Source organism: Macrobrachium nipponense, chromosome 16 (assembly GCF_015104395.2).
Source record: "Macrobrachium nipponense isolate FS-2020 chromosome 16, ASM1510439v2, whole genome shotgun sequence".
Taxonomy (NCBI): Eukaryota; Metazoa; Arthropoda; class Malacostraca; order Decapoda; family Palaemonidae; genus Macrobrachium; species Macrobrachium nipponense.
Genome location: NC_087209.1, coordinates 69,850,203 through 69,862,312, shown reverse-complemented (window position 1 = coordinate 69,862,312; position 12,110 = coordinate 69,850,203). Strand labels below are relative to the sequence as shown.

Sequence of the window (12,110 nt, the reverse complement as noted above, 5' to 3'; positions counted from 1 at the left end):
TCCCAAAGCATTTTCCTTGAAGGGGAAAGTTTTCTCGATCAGGAGAAGGACTCATCCTGTCGAGGAAGATGGGCGAGGGGATGCCCTTTCCTTCAACTCAGGAACAAGCTTAGAGCGACTTGGACGCTCGAAAGAGTCCTCCCCTGATGAAGCCTTGTTCCTTTTCTGTGGCGGAAAAGCTTCAAAATCTTCAGGTGACGAATCTACATAACGATCAGAAGGACGTGAAGCGTCCTCTTCTCTGAAACCTCTCTTAAGAGGGCGACAAGAGCGACGGCCGCCTGTGCGACAACTTGCGCCCCTGCCGCTCTCTCAACCCCTCGAGAGGTCTTCCGAGCGTCCCAACCTCGGCGAGGAGAGGAAGTCTCAGGAAGAAGAGAAGCACTCTTTAAGTATTCGTGCCCGTGCACGCAACACTGGCAGCCTGAGATTCGTCCTCAGTTTCTGCCGAAGGGACGTCAGACCGGTCATTAGATCCCGTAAAACCCTCCTTCGGCTTTCGGCTTGCCCCTCTTCCCCTCCTAAGGCCTGGGAGTCCGGCAGGGGCCTAGGCCTAGAGGCATTATGGGACCGATCTGACACCCCTTCCACTACACTAGATGCACTAACACTTTTATCACAATTCACATTTGACTGTAGAGCAATCACTTTAGATTCCAAGGCGCGAATCGACTCCATGATCGTAACTAATACGCTTCCTTCTGCAGACACTTCCTGATTGTTCGGAGGCAATACAACAGGATCTGGTTGAATTACATCTACAGGAGGATTTAATGGAGCTACAATTCTACCTTGACTTCTACTCACAGAAGCACTCCTAGAGGAAGACCTCCTGATTCTATCACGCTCAAGCTTTTTCACGTAAGAATCATATGCCTTCCATTCAATTTCAGTCCAATTGCTCACCACTCGATGCATCTATCATTCAACATACATACATGACCACGACTTTCGAGCACACTGATGAGGGTCTACCGAAGCTTTCGGCAACCTCACCTTACAATTCATTCTGCACCTTACCACCCACCTGAAGCTAGCAGCGCTAGATACAGACATCGTAATCAAAGAAAAGTCAAAGCCAAAATCAAATCAAATCCACTATCACGTATGCCAAGCCAACAAGCCAAATCAAAACCAAAAGTCAATCAGAATACTCAAGTTAGCACAAGAAGTTTCAAAATCCTAGGCGGAGGTCTGTAAACAGTTGTTTACCGACCGGCGACAGAGAAAAATCTGAATAGAAAATGGGAATGATTCCTGATATCCGCCTCCCAGCGGCGGGAATGGTACTAACCACCTGGCCGCCCACTGCGTGTGCCGGGAGTTTTGAAATTCTGTCGGACGTCGAGAATACAGCTATATATATATCTGACAGGTAAGTTTCATGAACAAAATGTATATTAAATCAAGCATAATATTTATAAATTTTTCAACACTCAAAAATATTCTTGAAATAAAATATACATTCCAATATATTAACTACAGACTAATTAATTTCAAATAAGTACATTAGATAAACATTGAATTTGGATCATAAATATCAGGCTTTGACGTTAAGGCCTTCTCACTATACTCTCATTATCATATTGGAATTGGCCTAAGGATGACATTCAAGAAATGAATCTTTATTCTCCACTAAATAAGTCCTTTTCCATCTTACTAGCAATTATCGTACAATAAATGTACAAGCCAAGACAATCACTTCACTTCAGCATCATTGATCTCAATTTCAACTTGCAACGCTTGATCACCAAGATCTGTACAAGGTTCTTTTGTAATGCAAGATATAAAGGGTGCACCACAATATAAATTATTGCTATCACCCTCATGCTCTCTACTCTTGATTCACAACCACTAATTTTGTCATCTTCCTTAGCCTTGCTTGGAATCACTATGCAAGGCTTTTTTTTGGTAAGAAATAGTGTCAGTGCTTTCACTAACAACATTCACAAAAGAATTCACTTCCTCTTTCTTTCTTGGTCGCCCCCTCTGTCTTTTCACAGTACACACTGACTGATTGATTTTGCTCTTCACGTGTGGTAATACAAGCTTAACAGATCCATCGGCAGAGGTAGGAACAAAGTGTACTGAATCACTGAGAAGCGGTAACAAAATTTTCAGTTGTTTGTCAGCTAATTCTTGCTGATCAATATCACCATTGACATCACTCACTCTTGTTCGATCATGTGATACACTAAAATAATTATTAGTCTTGATATCCATTCTCTGTGAAGATCCATCTTTCATGACTTAGAACAAATGATCTAAGCTGTCTTACTTGAGTGAAATTGATGATGTGTAACGAACATCAAGGTTTTCTCCACTTTCCCAACACTCCAAAACCTTATTCATCTGACCTATACGTTCCCAAAACTGACTAGAATCACATGCACTCATTATGTCAGAAAACTTTCTTACAATTTCACTAATAGCCTTACTTTTTACTGTTTCTTCGCAATGACTTTCATGCTGTGAATCTAATAACTCTTCTTGGTCATCCTCCACTTTGCTTTTTTCTTCCCTCTCCTCTTTTATTTCTAAAATGGCTCGGCAATCACTTTCGTTTGGAATCTGAGAAATTTCTTTAAGGATGGAATTACTTCTATACTTTCAATTTGTCCTTGCTTCATCTGCATGGCTTTTAATCTTGCACGTGTGTTTTTGGCATCCTGCAATGTCATTGGTTTGTGAAATCGTTCCTTTAAAAAGTACTGAAGGGCGCGACTGCTTGGCATCACAGCAATAACATCTGCAACCTGCTTGAGCTCATGCTTGGTAATTCGACGGTTGATAGCATAGTATGGGGCAGTTTTATTGCTTACTTCATGATTGTGTTGCATATTAACTTGCGAGATGAAAAGGGCTCCTCGATTATATGCCACTGACAATACACAACCACACCCACAAGGCAAATATCTGAAAAAAAAAAACCAGCAGCAATTCAAGGTACTGGGCATTCCTCTCTTGTAAGCTTGTGATAGCTATTTATACACCCTTAAATTTCATTTTACCTGGCACATCATGGAAATATGTTACTTATTAAAATCAAAAGGACCTATGAGTGAAAACTAACAACATCTTTCCCTTCAAGACACCCGTGTCCAGCTTTTTCTTGCCATAAAAGAAGTATGTTTATGAAGTAGAATCATTCTCTCATATTCTTATTCATTTTCATACAAATTCCTTAATTTGCAAACTAAACTTCCATTCTAAAGGTACTATCATACACAGAAGTCAGTTCCCTTAGCCATCAAGCGAGTGAACACGAATCCACAACTGTGAAATACCAGTCGTTGAACAAGTAACTAATGGAAGACCCATACAGATGTTGTACTGTAAGGGAATATGGGATGGGAAATGAGAAGAGAGTAGAAAGCAGGCATTTTTCTAATATTGTAAAGATAGTGATCATAAAGTTTTTGTTAATGAAGATGATGGGTTTGAGTGTAAAATGTGCAGTTAAGGATGCAAAATAAATATGAGCATAAAAGTGCTTCTTGGGAAGTCAGTACATATTCTTGCAATAATATTTCCTACAGATCATTTGCATCTTATCAACAGACGAGTGTCCCAGATCGATACAAAACATTTCAGCAACAGTTTTACGGTGGTGTTCTATAATTTGCAAGCCACCTCTTACAAAAAAAAATAATAACAGTATATATCAGCAAATTAGCAAAATTTTCAGTCCACTTATGTTACTGAGGTAGCAACCACAAACTGCTGATGGTGCATCCCCTTTATATATAAATCTTCATAGTTCTGTTACATTGCCTGATCGGGCCAACATCCATGAAGAAGGTGGGCGATATGGGTGATGACAATCGAATGCCAGTTTTAGATACTTACAAATTATGGCTAAATTTAATTGAAAATACTAATACAAAAGAGAGAGAGAGAGAGAGAGTATCCGTGTAAGTGGTAGTCTAATAGATGTAACTAACGAAGTATTTTTTCAGTACGTATTGTTTGGCAGTTTTGTTGGCAGTGTGAGGTTACAGCAACGAAAATGCACTGTGAATTGAATAATCTTCTACCTGTCCAATTGCGATTATTGTTAGTGCAGAATGCCATGGTCATGAAAACTATTAATACACAAACAATATTATGGTGTTGCCACTTTTTAAAATAACATAACAATCTATACGAAAGGTTTTAAGGATGACGCTGCCCATATACCTGTAGTAGGTATACCTTTGGTAGGTGACTTGGGACACACACAAATGACTTGCAGTGGGTTATTCCGCACCCCAACATCTACTGCTTCTGACTTAAGCCACTTGATAGCCTGAAAAAATTGGTAAAACAGAATCCTATCATCAACAGCAAAAAACCTACGTAATAATTACCGAGTTCTTAACCATTATTCACGCCTTTCAATTGTGATCATGGTAAACTAGTGTTATGTGAATGGATGTTGATCAATCTTCATACTGCTTGATCACTGACTGGCTAGCATGTATAAATATTAAAACATTTAGAGCCTTAAACAACTATAAGACTTCTTTCTTGGTGTAAGAAGGCTGCACATAGTTCCTTTCCTTATTAATGCATTATTGAGGGATGTACATACTATATGGATTCTGCTGAGCAATGATATCTATGCCATTTTTCCTTCAAGAATGGTAGTGTGTGTAGTTATATCATTATGAGAAATATTTGGTAAATGAAATTTTGAATGGTTCGTTACTTGGGTGAATATGACTGGCAGAAATTAGACATGGATATCCTGAAAATTTTGCTGCTATAAATATCAGCCTCTTTTTAATAAGAGGTGGATTGCAGATTATAGAACACCATCATAAACACTTGCTGAAATGTTTTGTATTGATCTTGTGGACAGTCACTCTATTGATAGATACGATACAATCTATAGAAACATAATTCACGAATACTGACTTCCTAAGCACTTTTATTCTCATTTATTTCACATCTTTCCTTAGCTGTACATTTTACACATCAACAACACAAACTTTACAATTACTTTCTTATCGATATTTTAGAATATGTAGTCTTTACTCTATGCTCAAGATAAATACCTGCTTCTCACTCCTCCTCCCTGTTCCCATATGTCCTAACAGTGTGAAATCTGTTGGGTCTTCCATTAGTCACTTATTCAACTGCTTCTGTGTTTCATAGTTGCAGATTTGTGTTCACTCTCTGGATGGCTAATGGAATGGACTTTTGAGCAAGATAGTACATATACATAGTCACCTACAGGATTGCCCTAAAGTCAAACAATAGAACAATTTTAGTATAATGGATCAAAATCATGACCAGATCCTCATCCATGTAAATGACTAGATCTCCTTGCAGCATCTTCTGAACCAAACCTACTTTAACCAGTTCCATCATGATTAGTTTTCTTGGTGCAACATCCATCATGACATGGATCAGCTTTGATAACCTTCAGATGACCTATCATTACTGCATTTCTCATGGATCTTACTTCATTGCTTGGCTTTTTCCAGCCTTGAACTCACCTTGCACAGGTGCTGTCTCCAATTGGTAAATGTCATTCTCTTGTCTTTTCATTTTTCCTTTCCTTTGTGGCTCTTACAAGCAATTGATCTTTCACCTCTCCCAAACCTGTGGTCATCAACCCTAACTAGAGTCACTTTAGAAGTCCTGGAGTGATCCAAAGACATACTGTCAGTATTGGTATTCTTGCTAAGCACTGTAATCTCACACAGTCTTGTCTTCTATCATTTATATCCTAGAGTAAGTTCTGTCTGTCCACAAACACAATCTGTGCCAGGCTCTGCCTAGCTTGGCATCTACACTGGACTTTCTGTCTGAATAGAAAAGGGATAGGCATATTGATCACAGGGCTGTGGTAGATCACTCTTCCTGAAGTTGGGGAAAAGTACATGGCACCAGATTTCATACCATTCTCCTTCCAGTTAATATGAATCAGTCTCATTCATTCATTTTTCAGACCTAACTAAGCCAGTCATTACACTCTGAAAAGTTCAAATCCCTTGGAGCACTCATCCATACAAAATCACAGCAATACCTGGCCCTCTCACTTTACAAGGAGATACAATGGAAGTGACACAAAAAAATATCTGCTAAATACAGTACATATACAGTATTCAACATCAAGTTAACTGCTCTGTTTCTATCATAAGAGCTAACCTATTGGAAGACCCTCATCAAGTTCAGAAAAAGAGGACATGATAAAACAGTCACATACATACAAAAACAAATAGGTAACCATGACTATAATGCAGCCAGTGTACAGACATTAATTAAAAATAAAGCACAATGCATTCTATTGAAATTGTGCCAGATTTGAATATCACTGAAAATGAGATATTGAAGTGAGGGGAAAGAAGAATGACCTAATGACAGGCCTCATCTGTAGTAAATAATTTTTCCATCAATTCAAACAGCCATACTAAGTTCATCCACCCATTACCAAAAATTAAGAATTGGAATTTGCATGGTTACTGGCTCTCAATTAGAGCATAACTCAGTAAACATAACGAGACAGAAAAAATATCTGCGCTATCCCATGACTTCAACAGACCTACAGTCATTAGAGGCCACATTGTATAATACAGTATATAATGTTTAACAAGAGCTCATCACTGAAAGCTATATCACAAGTAAATAAAAAATGAGCTTGTTTACAAATAACAGAATTATAATATCTAAAAATAAAATATACACAAAATAGAAAAACAAAAACTTTTAATCAAGAACAATTGAGTATACTGTTAAATAAATTTAAGCACAGTTCTTATTTTGATATTAGTTTACCAACTCTTGCAGCATACTACTACATAAAACCAAGTAAAACAAACCTTTGCTTTGTACGAATTCCTTGCCCAGACACCTTTGGTTGACCATAGTGTACGCAGCAATATTTAATAGACACAAATTTGAACCGAGGAGGAATAAAGTGCTGTTTTCTTCTAGAATTTTCGTAAGCAATACTACAAGATGATTTAATGCGAAAAACAGAACCAGTTTCTTTCTTGAACCTAGTGAACAGCTCATCAAATTCTGAAAAAAAATATGTATATACAGCAAAAATCTATTACCTAGGACCAATAATAATGATGTATGGTACATCACATAAATTATCTAATGATCATCAAAGAATAGTTGGAACAGACAACATGGAATCCATGGAATCTACATTTACTAGTATTTAGTTAATGTTACTAAGAATGCACCACTGCATATAACTGAGAACCTGTAATTATGTGGCATGTGAGATCTCTAATTCTCGGCAGTAATCACCTCGAACTGTCTATAGTTGTAGCAATGTTTGTCTTTGTAATTACATGCTTATATCAAAAATAAAATAAACATCTCAATAAATAAAAAAACATCTTATGAATGCCTCCATCAGATTGGCTTGAAGAGTCTAGATCAATTACCTCTCAAGTTAAACTGAAGAAGCAAAACCAAATGTTGAAAGTGTGTATACTTCACTGGTAAGACCAAGATAACCTGGCTATAGATCTCAATAAAAGCAATAGGCGAGGAACAAGACTGGAGTAAAGCAATCTTGGCTAGAATAACATATATTAGTTTTACTGCACATTTACTGTGATCAAAGCACTTACTCAGATCTGGACACAACATTCTATGTTACATTAAACTGGGAGACACTGCGGAATAGGGGAAACAATCGACTGGACTAGGTGATCCAGTTTTGACCGTGTGTGGATCCACCCTCTGAAAAAGCACTTTAACACATCCTGACACCAGAGATGGGCACCAGTCACGAGTCGTTGGTGGTGAGAGCAACAGCTTGAGACCTACTCTCCTTTCGAAGTACGTAAGTATTTTCTCCAAAGTTAGAAAATATGTCATATTTTAAGATTAAACAGAGGTTAATGAAAGTCTAGCCATGCGTAGTGCAAACATACCTCCATGACGCCTTCAAAATTTTTACTTAAAACAAAAAAAATTTTGAAGATTGACGCCATCTCGATGTTTGCGGAGTCACTTGTGTCAATAAAATTTCCATTCCATGTGCTAAATCCGCACACCACTTGTACCCATAGACGCTGGGGCACTTTCTTCACAACAATCGTAAACGATGACACCAACCATCTGGCACATCCAAGGAAACTCACGATTTTTTGGTAGAAAGAAGAAGAAGCGTGCACTAGATCATTATTTAAATATGTAAATAGTTAAACATCAGTATAAGGTCATGAACTACTGCATAAATTTTTTACATATTCATGATTATTAATTTGAAAATATTTGTTGAAAAAGTTCGCGCTCTCCTATTGTTTATCAGTGTTGCCAATTGGTACGTGTTTACCCTCCAAACTGGGTATAGGACTTACACAAAACCGGGGAAATAAGTGAAATTAGCGTGTCTATTTGTAGTATATATATTAGAGCAATTTTGTCATTATTGCATTACTATGACAACTAGAACTCAGCGTAAGTGTGAAGCTCCACTAAATTGGCAACGGTGAAATTTTGCCGTCGCCTGCTCGGCCACGACAAGATTGGATTATATTTAATTTAGAAATATCTGTAATTTTTTGGGATTAATTTGGTTGCAAAAAAGGGATAAAAGACATGAATTAAAATAAACATTTTGAAGTAATATAAAGTAAAGTTAAACTAAATAATGAGTAAAGTAAACAATTAAGGGAATAAAGCTTTGCACCTCATAAACAGTGTAGTCGTGTGCTGCCCACAACTGTGTTTGTGGAGTGAGCGCTTAGGAACCAGGAACAGCAACGTAGTTTAAAGTGGCAATTTGGGAGTAAATTAAGACCAAACTGTGTTTAATTACAATCAAATAAGCACTGTGGAATTTCAGTTGTGATGGCTCGGCCTTATTCACTCGATATTTAATAGGTGAAACAAGAATACAACTAAAATAACCATGTGAGCTCTTCGTAAAATATGTTTTCAAGGCAGTTTTGAAATCCAATATGGCGGCAGTCGTGTGACTGGCCGTTCTAACCACAGACAATCCACCACCTTTCCCAGCCTTCCCAACACTCATTTGAACAATGTTAGCGTATATATGTAACGTTTATTGATCTTACTCACAATTGCAGTTGTAATCAGCACAATAAAACAACATTTTGTTGCCTATATTAGTGAAAGTATGAAACTTTTTATTCCCGGGGTCATGGTTTGAACTGAAATTCATTTTTACCTTGTAATCGGTGGTTTCATCCTTACTGCCATCACAACTGAAACTCCAGTGCTTATTTGATTGTTATTATACATGTTTTGGTCTTAATTCACTCCAAATTGCACTTGAACTACGTTGCTGTTCCTGGTTCCTAAGCGCTCACAGTCCACAAACACAGTTATGGGCAGCACACGAGTACAACGGTTTATGAGGTGCAAAGCTTTGTTCCCTAATTGTTTACTTTACTCATTATTTAGTTTAACTTTACTTTGTTACTTCAAATTGTTTATTTAATTCATGTCTATTATCCCTTTTTAAAACCAAATTAGGTACCCTGAAAAATTACGAGCAGACGAAGTGATGAAAAAATGACTCATCGTTGCCAATCTAGTGGAGCTTTACACATACGCCGATGCATTTACAAACTGTTTCCATAAATTCTAGTTGTCATAGTAATGCTAGGGTATAATGATAAATTGATAAACAATTGAAGCGCGCAGGAGAATGCCGTAGTTTCCCTTGGATAAGTACTAGTGGTTGGAAGTCACGTTTACAATTGTTGTAATGAAAGTCTCCCAGCGTCTATGGGTACAAGTGGTGTGCAGATTTAGCATAGGAAATGGGAAGTTTGTTGATACACGACTCCGCAAACTCGAGATGGCGTCAATCTTCTAAAAATTTTTATTTGTAAGTAAAAATTTCGAAAGCGTCATGGGGGTGGTGTACACTGCGTTTGGTCACACTTTTCATTACCCTCTGTTCAATCTTAATTAAGCCTTAATTTCTAACTTTGGAGAAAATACTTATACTTCGAAAGGAGAGTAGAGGTCTCGAGCTGTTCTTCTCACCACCAACACTCATGACTGATGACCATCTCCGGTTTCAGGACATGTAAAGTCCTTTTTCGGAGGGTGGCCACACACGCGGTAGTCAGTGGGTTTGGCCAGTCCAATCAGTTGTTTACCCTACTGTACTCTGTTTTTTTCCATCTGTCCATCCGCCTGTGGTGTTGGCGCATGGTAACACTGCATCCCGGGCTTTAAACAAATAATATCCTATTTCGAATATTAACGGTGTAATTCGCGTACAGTAAATTATTAAAACACTTTCAGTTGCAAATGTACACCAAGATATCCTTTTATTTACCTAAAACTTACACATAGCGTAACTAGGTACTATCTAAAGCCCGGGACGCAGTGTTACCATGCGCAACCACCACAACCGGATGGACAGATGGAAAAAAAACAGAGTACCTAGTACCTAGTATACCTACCTACTAGTAGGTATACCTAGTTAGGTAGACTAGCTAGCTATCTACACATTAGGTAGTATAATCCAAAACACCAAATTTGGTCCATAGCCTATATATATTATATCTACCTCTAAAGCTGTTAAAAGTCTTCTTGACGAAAATCTGATTGAAGTGGTCTGTCAAGTCCACTTGACAGGACGAAGAAGCGCTCGGTCTCGATTTGTGACTTCCAGGCACAACTTGACAGGGAAGGACGTCGTCTCTCCTTCCCATCCAAGTTGACTCCGTCTCTTCCTCCTCAACCGAACACTGCACAATCTGCCCTCTTCATTATTTGATTTCGAGTTCACATTGTCGTCACATTCTGAAGATGTCATGAACTGTCTCAAATCAATTTCCATTTTGCGGACACACTGTCCAGTGTTCTTTGAAATTTCTGCGAGGAAGAAGAACAATAACAACAAGGCTATTGAGTTGGCCGATTGTCAGTTGATACCTATGTAACGGCGCGTCCTACCTCACATTTATCTTCATATTTACTCTGCTTACTTCACGTTGTTCACTTTGTTTGGTTTTATGTACTGACAGCCAGCCATCTACAGGGATGATTCCCTCTCCGGCGGGCCTTTGTACGTGTTCAAAATAAGGTGCGTCTTATACTTCATAATTGTCGTTTAGTGTTTTCTCGTCAGCATCGTAGCTCCGGTAGAGCAGGAGTCTTTAGTATTAGTTTAAATTTGCTTTCTTCTTATATGATCTTCACTTCAAGCGGCATTTTGTTGTACAATCTTGGTGCACAATGCATAAATGCTCTCGCCTAAGTACAGTTTGTAACTAGGTTCAAGTAGCCTATATGCTTCACCTGCATGTCTGATTACAATAACAATATTCATTTCAGGTCTAAAGAAGTTTAAGCAGTTTCTCGAGTATGGTTGGCGCCATATTTTAGTGTTTAAAAGACTATGAAGTATTTTACATTCTATTCTTGCTTTTACTGGAGCCATTGTAGCTTAATTAGTGCTGGAGTGATTCTTCCATGAGAACGTACCCCCGTATATGTATAACGTTGGAGCCTTTCGTATTTGTGCTGTGCATTTAATGATATAGTGCATATATTTGACATCTTTGGCTTTCATTTCTTTTACACTTTCCAGTTCGTCCTCTTCATGAGTGAAATGACTTATCCAGGGATATTTCGTTACAATGTTATTGACAATGTCGTCTTCTTCCTTCGGGATACGATACTTTTTATTTTAGCTTTAAGTTTACCCTTCTCATCCACTGATACATTGCTGATTTACAGAATCTCCTGTTTTGCCGTTTCTAAGATTTTCCTGTCTTGAAATTGTGCAAACAAATGTGCGTCTTTTGTCGTTTTAACCTGTTCAACTAGCGCCGTCATTTTACTCATAATTTGCCACTTTTTATTTGCTGCTGTGCTCTCTTCGTTTGTAGTCTGATTTGGTCAGAAGCTCTTTTTTTTTTGTCTTTAGTGATTCAGCATAAGTTTTGTCTATGCTTGTCAAAGTCTTTACCTACATCTCTATCAACGTTATCAATTTCCCTTTGTTCCATCAATGTTGATCGTTACGTCACCAGTTTTCTGAACCGAATCCTGAATTAACTTCACTAATATCTCTATGTTTGCTTTTATCTCTCCAAGTTCAATCTTCATTAGTTTTTTATTTATTTTTTGGGGGGTTGCTCTTGCAGTTTGCTACAGATGTACAA

General features: G+C 37.9%; 1 pseudogene; it reads right to left on the bottom strand.

Moving 5' to 3' along the window:
• Nucleotides 1-1,859: 1,859 nt before the first annotated feature.
• On the bottom strand, nt 1,860-10,688 carry LOC135195806 (uncharacterized; annotated as a pseudogene).
• Nucleotides 10,689-12,110: the final 1,422 nt, after the last annotated feature.